General features: G+C 44.2%; 1 protein-coding gene across 3 annotated transcripts in view; it reads right to left on the bottom strand.

The window, feature by feature from the left end:
• The window catches only part of Prdm10 (PR/SET domain 10), a 106837-nt gene extending 87146 nt beyond the window's left edge, over positions 1-19691 (bottom strand). For all 3 annotated transcript variants that reach the window (XM_038321896.1, XM_038321898.2, XM_042054655.1), the window contains exon 1: positions 19438-19691. The gene's annotated coding sequence lies outside the window, so the exon portion shown is untranslated. The remainder of the gene's footprint in view (positions 1-19437) is intronic.
• Between the last annotated feature and the right edge of the window lie 3470 nt (positions 19692-23161).

Here is a 23161-nt window from a genome sequence, read left to right as displayed (position 1 = left end):
TCTTTTCAATAGTATTCAGTCTGTTTTCTTTGCTTGTTTGTTTATTTATTTCTTGGGTTTTGTTTGTTTGTTTTACAACAAGGTCCCATATAGCCCAAGCTAACCTCAAACTCAATATGTAGCAGAAGATGACCCTGAATTCGTGATATTCCTGCCTATAGCATTCATTATCACAAATTATTAAATTCTAATTGTTTATCATCATTAAGTGAATCTTATAGAGTTACTCAGTGTCCATAGAATGAAGGTAGCTTAGGAAGGATTAGACGCAGTGACATCTAAAACTGAGCAGACCTTGTTTCTACACAATTGACGCTGGCACTGCACCGTAAAAAAGCCCTGTGGCAGCCGAAAACATTGCAGCAATTGAACATTTTTACTGGATTAAATTTCCAAGTCCAAAGTTCTAGAGCCCTCTTAAAAACTCCCATCAGCTTCAAGCTTTACACACTCAGGAGGAAACCCTCTCTGGGTGCTGCCTGGTTTGGTGCCGGAGATCAAACTCTGCCTCAGCAAGGCTAAGCATTCACTCTACACCTAAGTCTCGCCCCAAGGCCCTGGTCTCAGTTCCATGAAGTGAGAAGGATCTGTGATGAGCTCCGCTCGAAGCTGCATGAAGCCTGGTCCTCCTCTGCATCATGTCTGTGTCTCCCCCCACCGCTCGCCACCGCTGAGACAGGGTCTTTTCACTGAGCCTGGAGCTCAAGAACTGGTTAGACAGACTGGCCCGTGACACCCAGGGACCCTCTTCTCCCTTGCTCCGGGGTTACAGGCACTTGCTGCTATTCTGAACTTAGGTCCTCATTGACTTTATCCACTGAGCCTTGTCACCCCCCACACACACACACACACTTCTTTCCTTCTTCCTGCTCAAAGTGGCTCCTACCTCAACTCCCACCTAATAAACTTGTCTCGCATGTCACTGAGAAACAGATCCCTTGCTGGCCTACCAACACTCACTAACCCCTTCCAGTAACAATGCAGGAAACACCCCCAGTCACACAAAGACAAGCCATGAACCCAGGCGGCTCCAGAGCCGGGCCTTCTTGGGCCCTGAAGACCTCTTCTTTGTCTATCCTACAGTGTTACTTTCTTTCCCTATGGGAACATCTACAACAGCAAATATGCCCTAGAATTCCTATTTTTATTGAAATATAAAATCTAGGCCTTGTGGGGCATGACTCTAATTCCAGCATTCAGTAGGACACACACACACACACACACACACACACACACTCACACACACTGTGGGGTTTAGGGATGAGGGCTGGGTTTTAGGTCAGTAATAAAGCCTTTGTCCAGCATGCACGAAGTCCTTGGTCCAATCTAATCCTAAGTACTTAAAAAATAAGTTTGACGATTTCTAGGCATATATTGCTTGTAGTGATATTTCATTTGTATTTTAATAAATACAAAGTTTGCCTGAAGCTCAGAGTAAGACAGCTGCACTGATTAGTCTTACAGATCAGGCTGTGATAACACATACTTTTAATACCAGTACCCACACTAGTTTGCCATAGAAACCGGGTGGTGCATGCCTTTAATCCCAGTCTCAAAGAGGAATATAAAATGGAGGACACAGCTCTCAGACACAGTCTTATTCTGAGATTCCTGAAGGCAAGATCACCATTTCCAACTGAGATAGAGGTAAGAACCAGCGGCTCACTGTTTTGCTTTTCTGACCTTCAGGTTGAACCCCAGTTTCAGTCTCTAGGCTTTTATTAATTGTGCTACAATTGTTGATGTGGAATGTCTTTCTGTATATGTGTTGTTTTTATTGGTTGATGAATAAAGCTATTTTGGCCAATGACTTAGCAGAGTAAAGGCATGTGGGAAATCTGAACAGAGACAGAGAGAGATAGGTGGAGTCAAGGAGAGGTCATGTATCCACTGAAGGAGAAAGATGCCAGAACTTTACTGGTAAGCCACAGCCTCATGGCGATATATAGATGAATAGGAATGGGTAATTTAATATGTAAGAGCTAGCTAGGAATATGCCTGAGCCATCAGCCAAATAGTGTTGCAATGAATATAGTTTTTATGTGATTATTCGGGTCTGGGCAGCTGAGAAGTGAAAGTACAATCTCGTTTACATATTGTATTCTGATAAAATGTTTACAATGAACAATGTTTCCCTTGGACCCAGTTTCCTACCCAACTACCTGTGTATCTGTCCATTCCTTCTCACTTGTACTGAAATGAGTTCATCTCCATTGTCTCATTTGAGAATATACCTTTTAAAATTTATTTTTATTTCATGTTCATTGATGCTTTGCCTGAATGTATATTGTGTGAAGGTGTCATATACCCTGGAACTGGAGTCACAGAGAGTTGTGAGATACCATATTGGTACTGGGAATTGAACCTGGGACTGCTGGAAGAGCAGCTAGTGCTCTTAATCACTGAGCCATCTTTCCAGCCCCAAGGATGAGAGGGGGGGGGGAGGGAGAGAACATCCCAGATCCCAGGCAAGCTTGGAACTCACTACGTAGTCAAGACTTTGATCTGATCACTGTGCCTGTTTCTAAGTTCTAAGATCATAGGCATGCACCTCCACCAGCGGTTTATGTCATCCTAGGCATTGCACCCAGAGCCTTGTGCATGCGAGGCAAACACTTTGCCAACTGAGAATACATCCCCAGCTGGAAATACCTTTTCAAATATATGTGCTGGGGGCTGGAGAGATGGCTCAGAGGTTAAGAGCCCTAGCTGCTCTTCCAGAGGTCCCGAGTTCAATTCCCAGCAACCACATGGTGGCTCACAGCCATCTGTAATGAGATCTGGCGCCCTCCTCTGGTGTGCAGGCATACATGGAGGCAGAATGTTGCATACATCATAAATAAAAAAATAAAAAATTTTAAAAAAAGGTTGAAATTCAAATATATGGGCTAAAGGCAAGGCTTACTCCACACTTCTCATCCCCCTGGACCTTTCAGTGGTATTCACAACCTCCTGAAAACTCTGCCCTGATCCCCTTCCTGTGGCCTTCCTCCTATGTCCAGAGCATCTGCTTCACAAGCCCTCTGCTGGCTGGAGCTGCAGCAACTGTACTGCTCAGGTCCTCTCCAGGTCCCTCCTCCCCAGGCTCATCTGCTCCTAGGACAAGGGCAATACTTGCCTCTGCCTAAATGCTTTGGGTCAATATTATAGAACACCTAATTATTTTTCATCATCCAGATGCCAAAGTCACTGTTACCTCCTTGGGCGACCATTTTGCACATTCTCTCCCACCTGACTCTCCTTTAACACTCTGGTAGGCATTACTGTCAATTAAAAGGACTGGGGATCTAGGGAATTATGTAAATAGAAAACACTAAGTGTCATAACTCATACACAGAAAACCATCAAAAATGTCCCTTGTTGCCAACGGTGGTGGCACACGCCTTTAATCCCAGCACTCAGGAGGCAGAGGCAGGTGGATCTCTGTGCAGTTCAAGGCCAGCCTGGTCTATAACAGCTAGTTTCAGGATAGGCTCCAAAGCTACAGAAAAACCCTGTCTCAGAAAAAAAAAAAGAAAAAGAAAAAAATGCCCCTTGTCATCATTGTCGATATCAATAAAACTGTTAATAGACCCTAATAATTCATGTTCATCCTAGGATTAAAAGAAATGAGAATAGCCATGGGAAAAAAACATAACCATAGATTCTTTCTGCTCTTGCATATGCAAGATATACTTAAAATTCAAAGCATGCAAGCTACAAAATATAAACTCCCCAATAAATGTAAAGGTTTGTCCAGTCAGAAAAACAATGAAACACGGGGCTAGGGATTTACTTCAGTAGTAGAACGCATGACCAGTTTATATGAGGTCCTGGGTTTGATTCCCCAGATTAAATAGAAAAAGAAAAAGAAAAAAGAAATGAAGTTGAACATAGGTTTGCAGGTTTGGGGAGTTGAGTTTCAGCAAAATAATGATATACTGCATCATCTAGTGTGCTCCCAATCTAAGGCCAAGCAACATTTTTCAGGCCATGTTACTGCATCACACGAAAAGGATTCTGTTAATGATATTCTAGTTTCTCTTATCCTCATTTCAGTAGGATATCTTCATTTTCTTAATTTTATTCTAAATTTGTTATGGTAGATAAGAACAAATGGCGAGAATATAGAGAAATCAGGACATTCATATGCTTTTGGTAATATAAAACACTGTAGGCATCTTGGTAAAGAGGCTGGCAATTGATCAAGAGTCTAAACAGGTGGTGCACACCTTTAATCCCAGCACTTGGGAGGCAGAAGCAGGAGAATCTCTGTGAGTTTGAGGCCAGCCTGGTCTACAGAGCTAGTTCCAGGACAGGCTCCAAAACTACACAGAAAAACCCTGTCTTGAAAAAACCAAAAAAAAAAAAAAAAAAGTCTAAACAGTTACCAGATGACACACTGGTTCCTTATGAAGCTATAATAAACCCTAGTAGAATAACATATTTCCCCAAAGAACTTATACATAAATATTCATAGTGTTATTCGTAAGAGCTAAAAACTGGAAACAATCCAAATACCCATCAACTAATAACAGGATGCATAAAATGTGGAATATCTATATACATGCCTATAAAAAGAATGAAGAATTGGGAGGTTAAGGCAGAAGGCCAGCAAGGACTTCACAGACAGGCCATATCTTAAAAAAACAGCTACCCATACTCCTATAGCAACTCTAATTAAACTCAGAGGGTTGCCAAAAACTGCAAAAAGGAAGGAAGGAAGGAAGGAAGGAAGGAAGGAAGGAAGGAAGGAAGGAAGGAGGGAGGGAGGGAGGGAGGGAGGGAGGGAGGGAGGGAAGGAGGGAAGAAAGGGAGTAAAAGGAGACAAGACAATGAAAGGAAGACTGGGAAAAGGAGGGAGATCAGAAAGAGGGAAAAATAAAGGATTAAGGGGTAAATGTGTTCAAAATATGTTATACAAATGTATGCAAACATCAAAATTAAGAGCAGTATTATGTATAATTAATATGTACTAATTAAAAAACAAAAAAGGAATGAAGAACTGATGTGTGAATGATAAAGGGCCTAATGGATGAAGCCTGGAAATGTACTAAGGGAAAGAGGTGGTGAACAAAGAAACATACAGTGAACGACTGCACTGATACAAAACACGCAAAAGAGAGAAATCCGTAGACACGCAGTAGGGATATAGATTGGGGGCAGGGGTGATTATGAGAAGGTTATAAAGCTGGTCATGGTGAGAGTTGCATAATCTGAAGATTTGAAAGTCATTCAGTTGTGTAATTTAAATAAGTGGATTGTACAGTACATGAATTATAGCTGAAAAAAGCTTTAAGTGTTGTAGATGGAACGTCAGGCTGTGTGTACACTAGGCAAGAGCCATACTACTAAGCTAGTCTCTAGTCCACAGCTGTTTTTGTTTTTTAAGACAGGGTCTCACTCCATATGTAGCCTAAGCTAGTCTGAAACTTAGGTAAATCTCCAACCTTGTCCTCTTGAGTGCTGGAATTATAGACATGAACCACGTATTCAGCGCCAAGGTCTTTTTATAATTAAAAACATGGAAGTTGGGGCTGGAGAGATGGCTCAGTGGTTAAGAGCACTGACTGCTCTTCCAGATGGACCCAGGGTTCAATTCCCAGCACCCACATGGCAGCTCACACCTGTCTGTAATTCCAGATTCCAGAGAATCTGACACCTTCACACCAATGCACATAAAATAAACTTAAAAAAAAAAAACATGGAAGCCGGGCGGTGGTGTTGCACACCTTTAATCCCAGCACTCGGGAGGCAGAGGCAGGCGGAGCTCTGAGTTCGAGGCCAGCCTGGTCTACAAGAGCTAGTTCCAGGACAGGCTCTAGAAACTACAGGGAAACCCTGTCTCGAAAAACCAAAAAAAAAAAAAAAAAAAAAAAAAGAAAGTTTAGCTAATATAAACTTTTACAAAGAGAGAAAGTATAACTCTTGCCACAAGAGTAAACATGGGGGCATTTCTGATGGGTTTCCTGAGAGTTCCTGGACAAAACAAAACAGAAAAGCCCTGAGGAAATGCTTAGGAACTAGTCACTATGAGGAGGCAGAGGACAAAAGAAGACATCCAGAGCTGGGTGATGACTCAGTGGGGAAAGCTCCCGCTATGAAAGATCAAGATGAAATTCCTAGAACTCAGGTGAAGTTCAGAGCAGGCCTGTAATCCCAGCGCTCCTTCAAAGAGATTCCAGGAGAATCCACCCACAGGCAGTAGGGTCCAACCAGCCTGGTGCTCAGTATCAGTCATGGGAGAATGCAAGGACTGGTACCTGAGGGTCTCCTCTGCCCACCACATAGCATGCCATGTTTGCACTTACATATGCAAAGTTTTTTTGTTCTTTTGTTTTGTTTTTTGTTTGTTTTTAAGTATCAAGTGGGCTGGAGAGAAGGCTGTGTGACTAAGAGCACCCTGTGTTCTGCTCCCAGCTCCAACATGGCAGCTCACAACTGTCTGTAACTCCAGTTACAGGGGATCCTATGCTCTCATCTCACCTCTGCAGGCACCAGGCACCACATGATATACAGATATACATTTAGGTAAAACATTCACATACATAAAATAATAAAGTAAGTCTAAAGGAAAAAAAGAAATGAAAGCATCAAACAGTGGTGACTGGGACTGAAAGGGTCATAATGAAAGGTAAAAATTTTAAACTTCAGTTGGTCTACCTAGTTTCAAGGTTCAGGAACTAGTTTTTCTGGTTTCAAACAGGGAGCAGGTGAAAGGCAAATTCCAAGGTCTGACCCTTGAAGAATCTCTCCCAATCAATAGCACAGAGAGGAAAAAGCACAGAAATCTTTGAAAATCTCCAGGTGATCCTTATGTAAGCCAGATCTAGTTCCTGCACAGCAGGGAAAGAAAAATGCACAATCATCCTAGAAATAACTTGAGGGCAGATTACAATGAGGCTTCTAATAATCATGGGGCAAAGAAAAGAGCTCAAAACTCTGCCATCTTAATGATGTGAATAAATATTCTTACACAAACTTCCAAGAGCCAAAACTCCCAGAAGGAAGTTAGGAAAGGAGGGAGGGAGGGAGGAAGGAAGGAAGGAAAGAAGGGAGGAAGGAAGTTGGGACTGCTGATAAAGCTCAGCTGATAAAGGTGCTGGACGCCAAAGCTACCACCTGAGCTCAATCCCAGCATCCCTACCAGCTGTCTTCTGACCTGAGCATGTGCACTGGACACACATGCACACAGTTAAAATCTTTTATGTTGCTAAACAATAACTTAAAAAGAACATTTCCATCTTCCTTTAAAGTATGCAACTCACTGGATTCTTTAACTGTGGGTCTTTATGTCTTAGAATCCTGGAGAAGGTGGGATTTACTTTACCAACCAGGTGGCTTTCTGGGGATTTACTTTCCAGCTTCCCCTTACTACAAGGAAACGAGGAAATCAGTACCAGACACCTATGAGGATACCTGAAGTGAAACTTTGTAAATACGGACTCAAGGAAGTCATTTGCAGACTGAAAACTGGCTGCAATTGACTTGCTGACTAATACCGGGCCACTCTAAATTTACAAAGATCTCAGTACTTTCCCTCAAGCTCCCTCCAAACAGCAGCATCACTTGCAGACAACCTGCAGGGTGATCGATGCCACCCGTGGTGTGGGTGGTGTGGGTATGCCTCTGCATGGATTGCTACATGCCCTGCTTGTCTCAAACCTCTTAAAGTAGCAATCACAGTAGCTAAGTAGGAAACTTGCAAGCTGGTCTTCTGCAGCCTGAAAAGCTGCAGGTGACTAAGCCTCAAATATATATATAAAATCCAACCCCCAAAATAAAATCCTAGACAGTGTAGACAGAGGCACAGTCTGAAGTAGTAAGCTGTTTCCTCACTAAGTGCACTGGGGGAAAAACAAACAAACAAACAAAAAACCAACCAGCCAGTCTTGTTCAGAGACTGAACCATTCCTCTGACGCAGGACTAAGAAGCTAATTGATACTGGTTTGAAGCCATTCCAGTTACAGCTAACCCTCAGCCCATGTAGACAGGCTAATGAGGGCCTAACCTGTCTTTCACCTCCACATTTTCATTCCTCAACTATTTTCATAGTTACAAGTGAAATGGGTAAAATAAGTATTTTATTAACAACGTCAACAATCCAGATAGATGACATACTGAGGCATTTACTGCTTATTAAAAACTCTTACGTTAGGGATATAGATAGCTCAGCTTGTCTAGAAAGCACAGGGCTCTGGATTCTATCCCCAGCACAGCAAAAAAGAACAACAACAACAACAAAAAAAAAAAAAAAAAAAAAAAAAAACTCTACAGCAAGGCAGGCATGGTGACAAATGTCTTTAATCTCAGCACTCAGGAGGCAGAGGCAGTCGGTTTGCTGAGTTTGAGGTCAGTCTGATCTACAGAGTTCCAGGAGAGCCAGGGCTGCACAGAAAAACCCTATCTCCAAAAAGCAAAATAAACAAAAAACCTCTATCTTGAGGGTTAAGGAGATGCCTCACTCAGCAAGGTGCTCATCATACAAGCATGAGAATCAAGTTTGGATGCCTAGAACCTACATGGAAAGCCAGGCGTGGTAACACATATCTGTAACTCTAGCACTGGGGAGGCAGACAGATGGGATCAATGAGGCTTGATAGCCAGCTAGTCTTGTTGAATTGATGACTCCAGCATCAGGAAGAAACCTTAACTCAAAAATTAAGGTGCAAAATGGCATAACAGGAGCACACTGGTTGAAAGAGAACAACTCAGCAGTCTGCTGACCTCCACATGTGTGCTTGCCTTTGTTCAGGTGGAGCCTACACGTTAGACTCATTTATACATGCACTAGAGGAGTTAAACCAGATCACAAAATTGGGATCCCTTGACAGATGCAGCTCTTCATCTTAAAAATCAGCATAATCACAGTTCCACTGGTTCAAACTGCAGACTGTGGAAATTCAGTGTTACCTAAGTAAACAAGGAGTGGGACAGTAATAATAGAGTGGCTGCCATTACTGAGCAGCCTGCAGGTGCCAGGCACTGTGAAATGCCTTTTAAATATCAGCTTTCAAAAAAGTCCTCACCACAACCAAGAACGGCTGCTTGTCCAAGGTCAAAACACTATGTGGGGCTTAACTCCAGACCCATGACCACAGAGCCTGGACCTCTTTCCCCACTGCAGCAACAGCTTCCAGCCCTGGCAAGGCTGCCAGAACCCAGCAGGGTTTGCATTTGCTTGTCTCCTGGTCTCCACCAGATGATGAAATCACAAGGCTAGACTGAATCTCAAGGGAAGTAGATGAGGCTGTAATTTACTCAGCCCACAAAGAGCTTTAGTTGAGCAAATTGTTCAAAAGCCAGAGAGCTAAGCAACTACAAAGACATAGTGAAGAGCTCCCATTGAGGAAAGAAGAAAACTCTGTGTGTGTGTGTGTGTGTGTGTGTGTGTGTGTACATAAGAGTGTGTATTCCAGCATGCACTTGTGAGTGGACATCAGAGGACAGGTGTCAATTCTCAGGCACTGTCCACCTTTTTGGTGTTCCCTAAGATAAGTTCTCTCACTGGCCTGGATCTCGCCAAGAGTGAGCCTCACAGATCCTCCTGTGTTGGCCTCTTGTCTCTGGGATTACAAACTCCACTAGTGTCTAACTCCATTTTATACTTTCTTAATAATGCTGCTTTCCAAAGTAGCTGTGACCCCCCCCAAAAAAAATAAAATAAAATAAATACTCCTACCAGCGTTGTATGAAGATCACTATTGTTCAACACCCTTACAATTTGGAGTTGCCTACTTCAACTTGGGTGTACAGAAATATATCGTTGTGGATTTAATTTATGTTTCCTTCACAAGGTTGAGCGAGTATATATAGAGAGATATAGCTATAGGTAAATACAGATACATCTTAGACATGTGGGTTTCCCATTTTTTAAGTTCTGTTGAAGACTTGTCTGTCACTCCATTAGCACACGCAGCACCTTGCTCAAGAGTCTCTTCTCTATGCAGAAGCCATGCATATACTCTCCTACATTAACTTCCAAAAGCTTTCTCATTTTGCTCTTCACCTGCTTCCTGGTTGTTTGAATATGTATGAGCCTATTTCTGGACTGCTTATAGTGTTCCACTGATATCTCATTATTAATTTGTCAAAAGCACTATTACATTGTTTTAAATATTAGTTCTTGGTTTCTAGCAGAGAAGTTTCCCAATTCTCTTTCAAGAGTAGTCTGCCCTTTCCTAGAAGGAACTAGTCTAACTCTACATTTTTTGCTGGGCCTACACTAAGCACATACATGTTTCCAGAGTATTAACGCCTTTGAAACACTGAACAGTCCTTGAACTTCTGCGGTTCCATATCACTCAAAGTCACTCCAGGAAGCTTTTAGACTTTTTTCCTACAAAGTCTTACACATGGTTTGCTGAATTTAAATTTTATCTGCAGGGTAGAAGAATAGACTAGTAGTAGAAGTCTAGCAAGCTATGTGTTAAGACCTGCATTCCATTAGCAGTACCACAAATACACAGACGCATCTGCTATGGTTTACAACTGCTGAAAACCATGGATATGGAGGTGGGAGTATAAAAAATATTTTTGTGTGTAAAAGAGAGAAAGGTGAACAGATAATTGTGGCACTCACTTTTAATCCCAGCATTAGGGAGACAGAGGCAGGTGGATCTCTGAGTTCAAGGCCAGCGTAGTCTACAGAGCAAGTTTCAGAATAGTCAGGGCTTCACAAAGAAACCCTATCTCAAAAACAACAACAACAAAACAAAACAAAAAAAAGCATGGGAGGGTAGGGCTTAGTTAAAAGTCTCCTAAAGAAATACTGGGTGCAGTAAGTGGCACCCATGTGATAGTGGTAACTGTCTAATCGGACTCAAGGCCCACTCAACAAGAAAGAAATCAAGCCTGGTACTGAATACCTAGCCAACCACCCAGGATTAATGAGACCATGGATCTTAGAAAAGAATCTACTACTACTACTTTGCTAGACCAGCATAAAGTACACTCTAAATCTGTAAGACTTTAAGACAATTCTGAAGCCACTTCTAACAATTCTGAACCCTCTCAGCCTCTGTGCCATAGTGCTTTCCCTCCTCCCCTGGGAACCAAGAACCTAACAGCTACACATGCACGTACTCAGTTTCCGAACAATTACCCATATACGTATGTTTTGATTCAGTCCCCTGGGAAACAGGGTCAAAATGACCTCTTACCTCATCTGATCTGGCAACAGCTCTCCAGCCAATTATTGGTAATAGCCCTTTCGAATAAGCCAATCACAACCCCCCTTACTTCTATGGCCTTCTCCTTTAAAAGTAGCCTGTACCAGCTAGTTGAGGTCTCTTGGCTTCCCAATTGCTGAGGGACCCTGTCATGACAGAATTAATAAAAATCCTCATGCTTTTGCATCGGCTGTGGTGTGAGAGGTGGTCTCTGGGGGCGACTCCTCCTCGGTGTTTGGACTCTAGAGTCCAACAAATCCTATCCTGACATCCTCATCTTTTTAGCGCCTCCTTTTTGGTTTTGAGACAGGGTCTCACTATGTAGCACTGGTTAGCCTGGAATTCTTGTAGACCAGGCTGGCCTCGAACTCACAGAGGCTCATCATCTGCCTCTGCCTCCTGAGTGCTGGGATTAAAAACATGCACGACAGCCGGGGCGTAGTGGTATACACCTTTAATTCCAGCACTCAGGAGGAACAGGCAGGTGGAATTCTGTGAGTTTGAGGCCAGCCTGGTCTATACAAAGCAAGTTCCAGGATATCCAACACTGTTACATAGAGAAACCCTGTCTTGAAAAAACAAAAGAACCCCCCTCCACACACACACACACACACAAGCAAGCAAGCAAACAAACAAGCAAAAAATGCTGTGTATCACGATGCACCCATCACACATTAAGAATTAAAGGTAAGGGCTGGCGAGATGGCTCAGCAGTTAAGAGCACTGATTGCTCTTCCAGAGGTCCTGAATTCAATTCCCAGCAACCACATGGTAGCTCACAAACACCTGTAATGAGGTGTGGTGTCATCTTCTGACCCACAGGGACACATGCAAGCAGAACACTGTATACATAATAAATATGTCTTTTAAAAAATTAAAAGTTAAAAAGTTGGTAAAGGGGGATGAAGCAACAATTCAGCAGTTAAAAAGGCTTATTGCTCTTGCAGAGGACCAGAGTCTGGTTCCCAGCACCTACAAAGTGGCTCGCAACTGTCTACAACTCCAGCCTTAGAGGCTCAGACACCCTCTTCTGACCTCCACTAGCAGCAGGCAAAAACATGGTTCACACACATATAAACCTAAAAGAGATTTTTTTTTCTGTTTTTCTTTGCTTGTTTGTTTTTGTTTTCCAAGATAGGGTTTCTCTGTGTAGCCTGGACTGTCCTAGAACTCACTATTTAAACCATGCTGGCCTCAACTCACAGATATCCGCCTGCCTCTGCCTCCTGAGTGCTGAGATTAAGGGTGCGCACCATTACCTCACAGCTAAAGAAACTTTTTTAAATTTAAAAAAAAATATATATGGTGGAGAGTTATAGAGGAAGACAGCTATTGTGTGCCTCTAACTTCCACATGTGCACACAAGGAACATGCACCTGTGCACATGATACCACAAAGACAGACAAAACAGATCTCATTTTTATTATTAAGTTTAAACAATGAACTGAATATACATTAATTCAGTAACATTTAACACAGCTATTAGAAAGTGATTCTGAGACTAAGACGCACTACAAAGAAATACTTGTGGGTTTGTGAAAGCTATCATAACTGCTAGAAAAACTAAACATACCTACAAATTAGCGATGGATATTAGTTGACACTAGAAGAGCCTAAAGATAATAAGCACATTGTATTGCTACTGCAGAACACCTCACCCTATCAGGCTACAGCTGAGTTGTTCAATAAAAATACGGGAGCCACATAATTTAAAGTTTCCAGTAAGCATGCTGTTTAAAGCAGAAACAGGTAAAATTATGTTATTTAACTACCTAGTCCACATATTATCATCAGCATTTAAAATATTATTTTTTCATGCTACAAAAAACTGGTGTGTACATTTTATACTAGCATATTGCATAAGTGTGATATTTCAGAAGTTTAGCAGACAAACTGCTGGCTACACAGGCTACTACTATCCAATGCTGAGCTAAGGTAACACATCAGGAGAAAGGCTGTATAAACCACATCAGAGTCCCTGAGGCTGAAAGACAGCATATAGCTTCAATATTCTAATTTTTAAAATTTTTTGTTTCCTTTTTTACTTATTTTTGGGCATGGATGCATGATATGGCATACCAGTGGAGACAAGAGGACAGCCTGGGGAAGGGAATTAGTTCCTCCCACCAGGTGGGTCCTGGGGACTGAGCTCAGGCAATCAGGTTTGGCACCAGGTGCCTTTACCAGCTGAGCCATCTCTTCCACCACCACTCCACTCTACCTCTGAAGCAAACGAGTTAAACTTTAAAATAGGCCAACAGTAATTGGCTATTTCATCAGATTGTCAAGAACCTTCTGGCAATCCTTGTTTGGAGTCAAAGCCCATGCAGTATTAGCTTTGTAACAACTGTTTTCAGGACATTTTAACTAGTCTTGATGCCATTATGAGGTTAACCATAACTTCCTTCTTCCCTAACCAGTTCCTCACACATTCATCCCCCTAAATTCACTGTTTCAAAGTTATCCAAAAAGAAGCTGCTTCCGAGCCGGGCGGTGGTGGCGCACACCTTTAATCCCAGCACTCAGGAGGCAGAGGCAGGCGGATCTCTGTGAGTTCATGGCCAGCCTGGTCTACAAGAGCTAGTTCCAGGACAGGCTCTAAAAAAACTGCAGAGAAACCCTGTCTTGAAAAAACAAAACAAAACAAAACAAAAAAAAAACAAACAAAAAAAAAAACAAAAAAAAAAAAAAAAGAAGCTGCTTCCGGGAGCTGGAGAGATGCTCAGGGTTAATAGAAAGGAGCACTTGCTGCTCTTGCAGAAGACCTGATTTGGGTTCCCAGCACCTATACAAACTTAGAACCATCTGGAACTCCAGTTCCAGAAAATGTCACACCCTCTTCTGGCCTCTAGGAACACCAGATATATATGTGGTACACATACGTACGTGCAGGCAAACATTCGTAGACGTACAAAAAATTATAATCTTTAAAACGGAAAAAAAAAGGAAGCAATTTCCAGTCACTCCTACAACATGAACAGACTTTCGGTTACCCAGGCATGAGCAACAGGAAGACAGCAAATGATCTCAGAAAGCAGGGAGGGGAATGAATTAAGCTTCAGAATCAACAACATGGTGGAAACTTATGGAAGCTACAGGAAATAACTGGAGTTGTGTCAGCTCAGAGAATTCCCAATGAGCCTTCAGTTGGTGTTATAACAATACTTCCAAAGGAGAGGGACCAGATACGCTTCCACCACCTACATGGTGATTCAACTAAACCACATAGACAGAGTAAGGAAGCCAGACTGTGGTGGTGCGCACCTTTAATCCCAGCACTCAAGAGGCAGAGATAGGCGAGTCTCTGAGCTCGAGACCAAGAACAGGGTTACACAGAAAAATCCTGTCTTGAAAGCCCAAAAAATAAAAAAGAAAGAAAAATATGGACCAAAGTAACAAACAAAAGGACCCTATTCATTTTCCTGCCCTATCCCACCTGGACCCCTGGAAAATTGCAACAGATCCACTCTGTGATTTGGTTGACCCAAGCTTGTATGTGTGTGTTGGGGGGAGGGGGGCTGCCATGCACTGGGGACTGAACTCAGGACCTTACACAAGCCAGTCATACTCAGCCACTGAACTATATTCCTAGCCCTAACATTTCATTTTTCTTATCTCACTAGGCTAAATGTTCATGTGTTAATCTGTCAGAGATTAACAAATACACAGAAACAAATTCTGCATGTAGGACAGCAGATACCTGAACTGGGAGCGTCTACGTTTCTAGAATGTATTCAAATGGCAGTAAGTATGCTGGCATTCAAAGGAAAAATAAACTACAACAGGATGCTTACTGGTTTCTACAACATGGTTTTTACCGAATGAAATCATACAGCCACCATGCATTTACGTCTGCTAAAACTGCAAACTTAGTGAGGAATGGAAATTACAACTCAGTGCTTCTCTGTCTTTTATAGTCAGTTCTACTTTTCCAGAAACCTATCCTTTTCGATTATATTTGCTTTTCTTCATTGTGTGCGTGAGTGTGTGTTTATTGGCCTGACTAAACATGTGGAGCCCAGAGATCAAGTGCCTTCCTTCCTCTATTGCTTTCCACCGTATTTTCCCTTTTTGTTTTGTTTTTTGTTTTTTAAAAACTTTATTTAACTTTATTTCATGTGCATTGGTATAATGATGTCAGATTCTCTTTTTTTTTTTCCTTTGGTTTTTCGAGACAGGGTTTCCCTGTAGTTTCTAGAGCCTGTCCTGGGACTAGCTCTTGTAGACCAGGCTGGCCTCGAACTCAGAGATCCACCTGCCTCTGCCTCCCGAGTGCTGGGATTAAAGGCGTGCGCCACCACCGCCCGGCTCCTTGTTTTGTTTTTTGAGACAGGGTTTCTCTGTGTAACGGCCTTTTGCTGTGCTGGAACTTGCAACTTGCTTTGTAGAGCAGGCTGGCCTTGAACTCACAGAGATCCACCTGCCTCTGCCTCCCAAGTGCTGAGATTAAAGGTGTACACTTAATGTTTCTCCACCTTATTATCTAAAACAGGGACATTCACTAACTTGCAGCTCACCCATTCAGTTTGACTAGTGGAGTTCCAAACCCCCAAGATCAGCCTGTCTCCATCCAAAGTGCAGCTGTGGTCACTGGCACGCTGTGCTGTACCTGGCTTTTATGTGGAGACTAGGGATTAGAACTCAGGTCTTCATGTTTACATAGCAAACACTATCCACTGAGTCCCTGGTCCCAAAGTTTTGATTGTCTTTTTTACTTTTTGTTTTATCGATTTTGTTTTGTTTTATTTTTGGCTTTTCAAGACAGGTTTTCTCTGTGTAGCCCTGGCTGTCCTGGAAATCGCTGTGTAGACCAGACTGGCCTTGAACTCTGAGTCCACCTGCCTCTGCCTCCTGAATGCTGGCAGTAAAGGTGTGTACCACCACCCAGCTCTTTTTACTTTTTAAAAGCAAATCCTCGGTCAGCGAGATGATGCTACTCTCAAAAGATGGGAGGAGAAAGCCCTCTGACCGAAATTATCATGGCCAAATTAATTAAAGCAAGCTTTTTTATTCATGTACATGGGCTGCTTCCTCCTGAGGTGGAGTTCAGAAGGTCAGCATTGGATGTGAGGAAGACAAGGCCTTTATAGCTCAAAGGTAGGAGGTTTCCAAATGGGGGATTTGGTGGGCAAAATAGGCGGGGCTACAGAAGCAGAACAGAAGCATAACAAGTTAGTCATAATGACTTCCTGAAACAAAGACATGGTTGTAGGGAAGGCATGACAACAGGTAGTCATAACAACAGTTATAATAACGTTTTGAAACACAAGTACAGTTGCAAGATGGTTGTAAACAACTTTTTGAAACAAAAACGTAATTCCCATTCCTAGAACAAGCAGTCAAGAACCATTTGTAGTTAAGGTTACAGGTGGGGCATAGCCCAAACCTTGAGAAACGTAGGTTTAATCACAAACAGAAACGAATCTAGTTTGTCCTTACTGTAAGGTGGATTTTAAGCCTAAAATGTAAAGGTTCTTCAATAGCTAAGCAGGTAAAGCTGCGTGCCTTGAAGGCCTTGGTGCCCTGAGTTTATTCCCAGGAACCCACATAAAGGTAGGAGAGAACCAACTCCTATCCCCAAACAGCTTAAACTAAAACAAACAAATAAATTGATGAATAGATGAAAAAAAGCTGGGTGGTGGTGGCGCATTCCTTTTATCCCAGCAGTTGGGAGGCAGAGTCAGGAGGATCTCTGAGTTCTGAGTTAGAGGTTAACCTTATGTACAGAGTGAGTTCTAAGACAACCAAGGCTACACGGAGAAACCTTGTCTCAGAAAACAAACCCAAAAAGTAAATGAGGCAGCGCTGCAGCAAACACCGTTAGGCCCAGGAGTGGAAGCAGGATCTCTCCGAGCCAGGCCAGCCTGGATCCATCTGCAGCAGTGGTTCTCAACCTTCCTAATGTTGCAAACTTTTAATAGTTTGTGTTGTAACCCCAATCATAAAATTATTTTCATTGCTACTTCATAACTGCAATTTTGTTATGAATTGTAATGTAAATCTGTTTTCCAAAGGTCTGTGAAAGGGTCATTCAACCTCCAGGTTGAGAAGCAAAGCTTTATAGAGTTCAAACCAGCTAAGACTTCAATCCTGCCTCAAAAGAACAAAACAAAGCTAGGAGCACTTTAGCGGTGCTCAATTTTAATCTCCTTTAATTCCAGCAGAGACAAGCAGCTCTCTCAGAGTTCCAAAGCAATCTAGTCTACATAGCAAATTCCAAGTCAGCCAGCACTTCATGTCTCAAATCATTTTTAAGCAAAATGAATATAAAAATTACTCTTTCAGTTTTAGTGGACTTCAAGTGGCAAATCATCATGAAGTATTTAGGCACCCATTAGTCATACAAGGTATTCAAACAAATATTTTGTGCACATTCATAATTGCACACAAACATCTAAAACACACCAATAAATTAGTAAGGATTTCCTCTAGTCATTATATTTTAGGGGTTTTTACTTCTCAGTGCTGTTTCTATGATGATCATATATGATTGTTAAAATTAGAAAAGCGGGCGGTGGTGGTGCACGCCTTTAATCCCAGAACTTGGGAAGCAGAGGCAGGTAGATCTCTATGAGTTCGAGGCCAGCTGGTGGTCTACAGAGCAAGTTCGGGGACAGCAAATAAGAGCTAAGGCTACACAGAAAAACCCTGTCAAAACAAAACAAAACTAGAAAACAGACAAGAAGAAATTGACCAGTGCCAGTCAGTTATATTGAATTGACACTCCCAGATCACTCACCTATGCTCAGGCCTGCAATATAATGTACAAATTACTTTTGGTAGACCATGTTACAAATCATCAGTAAAAAGACTTAATATGAGAAAAACAATACCTTTTAGAAAAAGGTAACTACTTCAAAGGGTTGATGCTAGTGGAATAATTGAGTCATGAGTGAAAAATAAAACAACTTGAACCAAAACAAAAATGTAAACCTACTAAATGACAGGGAATCGTTCCTGTGAAAATGATTCATTCTGTGTCGATCTCGCCTCTATTTGTAAAATGTAAACCTAGTAAAGTTACCAGATTGAGCAAATATTGTATGTTGCTTTGCCCCCAACGAATTCTTGATTTTATGTTTTCTCAATACTAGGGAGGGCAACAAATAAGTACAGTTCGGGAGTGCAGAAAGTCCTGGAGTGGCAACTGCGGGTGAAAGGGTACAAAAGAATACAATGTAACGCTGCACACCCTCTGGCCTACAAAGAGCTGACTGCGGCAGTGGCGCGAACAGGACAGAAATCGAGGTTAGCCACGAGCAACTTTGCTTTTAATGAAAAGTGGATACAGCTGGCCTTAAGCACAAGGCTGGTGGGAGATGGGCAGGCAAGCTTTTAAACACTAAGGATTCGGCGCATGGGATTTAGCTGGATGAATGTCATCAATGACACCACAAAGCCAACCCTACCCTCTAACTTAAGTGTACATATATACTAGTTGAAATCCAACTAATACACAGAACACGGATAAAAGAAATGGCACCCAGTGCTAGCAGCCTTCGTGCGCCCGCAACTACTCCATTTTACCTAGTACCTAAGTAATCTGGCTACAGACTTTTCTTGTTTTAGCATTAGTTCAAGGGGAGCCCGGCTCCCAAAAGACTGGACTCGCCAGCTCTGCAAGTCCTCGGCCTCCGTCCTACCCAGCCCGCCACCACGGTTGCAGACAGACCCGCAGGGGCGGGCGGGGCGGCTGGGGAACGCGGGCCGGGACACCAGCACCAGAACCCAGGGCCACGCGCGCCGCCACCCCCCGCACGGATCCCGGCCGGCGGACACCCGCCCGCCCAACCGCCGCCCGGCGCGCAGGCAGCCCAACCGCCGTCCCGGCCCAACCAACGCGGGAGGGGAGGAGAGGAGCGCACGGCCGGCGGGGCATGCGAGCCGCTCGGGGGGCGCGGGGCAGGCTGCGAGCCGGGGAGACTAGGCGGGCGGCCCCGAAGCCCGCGCTCGACGCGGAGCCCGGACGGCTTCCCGGAGGGGCCTTGCCCCTTTTCGGGTAGAAGGTGCCGATGGTTTGACCCCCCACCCCGAGCGAGGTGCCTCGTCCCAGCCCCGGCTGGACTGTACCATCGGGCGGTGCCGCCGGGATTGCTCCCCCCCACCACTACCATCAGTTCCCCCCCCACCCGGGTCCGCGGTCGGTTGGCCCCGGCCGGGCGCTGAGACGCAGAAAGAGCTGGGCGCCATTTTGGGTGGGACTAAGCAAAGACGAGACACTCTCCCAGGCGATGGGATACTCCGGACCCTGGTTTATCCGGTTCTCTTAATCCTTTAGGTACTTACACGACGTTGGGTGAGGGGAGCTTCAAGATCAGCGGGTCCCGGATCCTCTCTCCCTAGGGGTGATGGAAATCAAACCCCCCCGCCGCCTCCAGGTGGTTCTTCCCGCCGCAGAGTGGGAGCAGCATAAAAGGCGGGGTCTTATTAGCATAATCTGCCTGGCAACCTGATCTCAACGTTACGTGATTGGCTGAACTCTGAAAGTCCCATGCTGTGCCTAGAGACCTGGAACGCTGGGCCGAACTGACAAGCCCAGATTTAAGAGTCATGACGAAAATCCTGGGACGCTAATTCAAGCGGCAGAGAAGGCAAAAGGAGATTCACACAATGGCCCAATGACTGAAGGCCTCTTTATTTCGTGCTCTGCTGTTCACGTAAAACCCAATAGAAGAGCGAGTCTCTGGCGGGGCTCGTCTGCGTTTGTACTCTAAGCCAATCAGAAAGCCCCACTCTTTGCATTCAGGGTCAAGGCCCAACTGAGAACTCTGGCTGGCAAGTGGAGGGACACCGTCCAGCGTGCTTGAGTGTCCACCCCGAAAACCCAATGTGCACCCAGGTTCCCAGTCCACCTGTCCCCCTACACTCGGCTCCTGGGGAGTTCTGGACGTGTGGGCGGTGCATCTACCCGCGCCAGCGCGGATTTGCCGAGAACCGCGTGCGCCCTGGGGCTCAGTATGACTGGGACACGCCTTTCCGGGACCACAGAAACCGGTTAAACACCCTGCCCTCCCCACGCCCTCTCCCCCAGGCCCAGGAGTGGCCTATCACCCTTCCGGAGCAAGGGGATTGTCATCAGTCCTTGCCGTCCTCTAGAGCGCCTACACTACTTTTCTCTTTTCAACACTCTACCATTCTGGAAAAGTGCTTTGCAGAAGCAATGTGGGTGAGGTTGTGCCTCAGTTGGTAGAGTGCTTCGCGTGGCATGTACTAAATCCTGTGTTCAGTCCCCAACACCTCATAATCCTGGAGTGGCAGTGCACCCAGGAGATGGAGGCAGTAGGAGCAGAAGTTCAAGACCAGCTTGGACTACTGAGACTGTGGAGGTGGGGCGCGTTAATCAACACTGAACAATCAAAAATGACTGGACACTCTTCTTTCTTAACTGAGAGGATATCCACATCCTATGGTCCTTTACGACTGCGTTCTCAGACAGCCAAGTGCATAGAAAAAGTCTAAGCTTTGAAGTGATAAGCTGGAAACTCCCCACTGACAACAGGAATAGCAACCAAATGTCAGAGACCTTTGCTCTTTGTGTCTACAGGGAATGGTTTCACTGTCCATGACCTGTACTTTGCTGTGTTGCTTTGAAGACTAAATGGGTTCATACTTGTAACATTCTCTCCCAAGTCTGAAACTTACATTAACATAGGGTTAGTGATGATAAAGCCTGCAGAGTGACTTGTAATCCCAGTTCTTGAGTGCAAAGGCCAAATTGTTGAGGGTAACCTGGCCTACATCGTTCCAGGCCAGCCAGCAGTTCACAGCAAGATTTGGTTTCCAAACAGAAAACCCCTGTAAAACTACTGTTTAACAACAACAGCAACCAAAAAAAAAAAAAAAAGAAAAAAAAAAGAAAGAAAAGAAAAAGGAGGAGGAGGAGGTTGAGGAGGAAGAGGAGGAAGAAGAGGAAGAGGACAACGAAGGAGGAGGAGGACGAAGAAGGAGGAGGAGGAAGAGGAAGAGGAAGAAGAAGAAGAAGAAGAAGAAGAAGAAGAAGAAGAAGAAGAAGAAGAAGAAGAAGAAAAATCCATTCAAATATATTGGTTACAGTTTTGTTTAAATGACTGAACACTGAAATGTTGGGACCAGTGTCCTGTTTTTTGTTTTTGTTTTTTTTTGTTGTTGTTGTTGTTGTTTTTGTTTTTCAAGACAGGGTTTCCCTGTAGTTTCTAGAGTCTGTCCTGGAACTAGCTCTTGTAGACCAGGCTGGCCTCGAACTCAGAGATCCGCCTGCCTCTGCCTCCCGAGTGCTGGGATTAAAGGCGTGCGCCACCACCACCCGGCAAGTGTCCTATTTTTAAAACTCAAAGCCATGACAGCCTTGGGAAGTAGGAACTGATGAAGATGTCATGAATCCTTGTCCCGTAGATCCCTTTGGGAGCTGCACTGGGCCTGGACTAAGGCTCTCAGTAACTGAACCTGAGCTACATTGAAAAGAAAGCCTGAAAGTGAGGCTAATGAGGTCTCTTATTTGTCGAATGCAGCGCTATTTGCTCTCCTCTCTGGGTCTATTTGGAAGACGCCATTTGCTTTTGGGATGGTTACAGCAGCTAAAGAAGACTCTGGGATGATTCCTCAGTGCTGTGAGTCGACATCGCCAGAGGTCGATGGGTCCTCTGTGGCCTTGGAAGGCTGCCATGCCCTGTACCGCGGCCCCTAGAGATCCCCTTGAGATTTAACCAGATTATATCTTCTCTGATGGATTAAGAGTCTCAGAGGTCAGGTTATCAGAAATGACACAAAGGCAACTTACCAGGAGAAGTGGGACAATCTATCTCACTGGGACTTAAATAAATCCTCTCAAACTTTTTTTCTTTTTCATAACCAGTGTAAGATTACTGTGATAGATGAGGAAGCCAATTTTTATTTCTGTGTATTTCATTTTCTTAATGTCTTAGTTATTGTTACATCTGTAGATGTCTTTATTACTCTTCGTGTGTGTGTGTGTGTGTGTGTGTGTGTGTGTGTGTGTGTGTGTACTGTTAGGTCTCAGTTAGGGACAATGGCTAACTGAGGTGTCCATTAACATATCAAAGCAGATGGTGGCCACCAGATTCTCCCTTCATCCTTCAGTCCCTACCTGTTACAGGATCTGGTAGGCATACCCAGCCCCTACTTCTCCAGCCCAAAGGCTGGGCTGCCCTTCCCTCATCTGCCCTTCCTTATATAATCCATCCATTTCGGTTATCTGCACTTTTTCCCCCCTCGAGACAGGGTTCTCTGTGCAGCTTTGGAGTCTGTCCTGAAACTCACTCTGTAGACCAGGCTGGCCTCAAACTCACAGAGATCCGCCTGCCTCTGCCTACTGAGTGCTGGGATTAAAGGCGCACACCAACACTGCCTGGCTCCCTGCACTTTTTGGTTTACCCTTTACTCTCTTGGCCAGTCTCTTGGCCCAGACCACCCTCTAAGGCAGCAGCTACTCTCCCCTTCTCCCTCTCCCCACCTCACATGGCCCAGCTCAATCATGTTCTCCCTGGACTCTCTCAGACGTCTCCCTGGCTGCGCTCTCCCTTTTATCTGCAATAAACTTTCTCCTCTGCCTACCTAGGAGCGGTCATGGCCTTTCCTTTTTTATTTTTTTCATTCATGTACGTGTGTGTGTGTGTGTGTGTGTGCAAGCAGACGACAGAGGCCAGAAGTCAGCTTCAAATGTTATTCCTCAGGATGGCTACCCATCTTGTTTTCTAAGGTACATTTCCTCACTGGGACCTGGTACTTGCAGATTAAGATAGGCAGTCTGGCCAGGGAGGCCCAGGATCATTCCGGTCTCTGTCTTCAATGCTGAGGATGACAAGGGGGCACTAGCAGGCCGTGTTTTCTGTGTGGGTTCTGGGGCCTGTGATCTTTGTGCTTGAGCAGCCCCCACTGGGTGGACTGGGTGATCTCCCCAGCTCGAAAACATTGTTTATTTACAGTACTTCGGATTGAGCTTGGTGCCTCATGCCTGCTAGGCAAGAGCCTTTCCCTGATTTATATCTCTAGCCCTCTTTTTGATTTTGTAATT

This window comes from Arvicola amphibius, chromosome 3 (assembly GCF_903992535.2).
Source record: "Arvicola amphibius chromosome 3, mArvAmp1.2, whole genome shotgun sequence".
NCBI classification, from domain to species: Eukaryota; Metazoa; Chordata; class Mammalia; order Rodentia; family Cricetidae; genus Arvicola; species Arvicola amphibius.
This window is presented reverse-complemented; position numbering and strand designations above follow the sequence as displayed.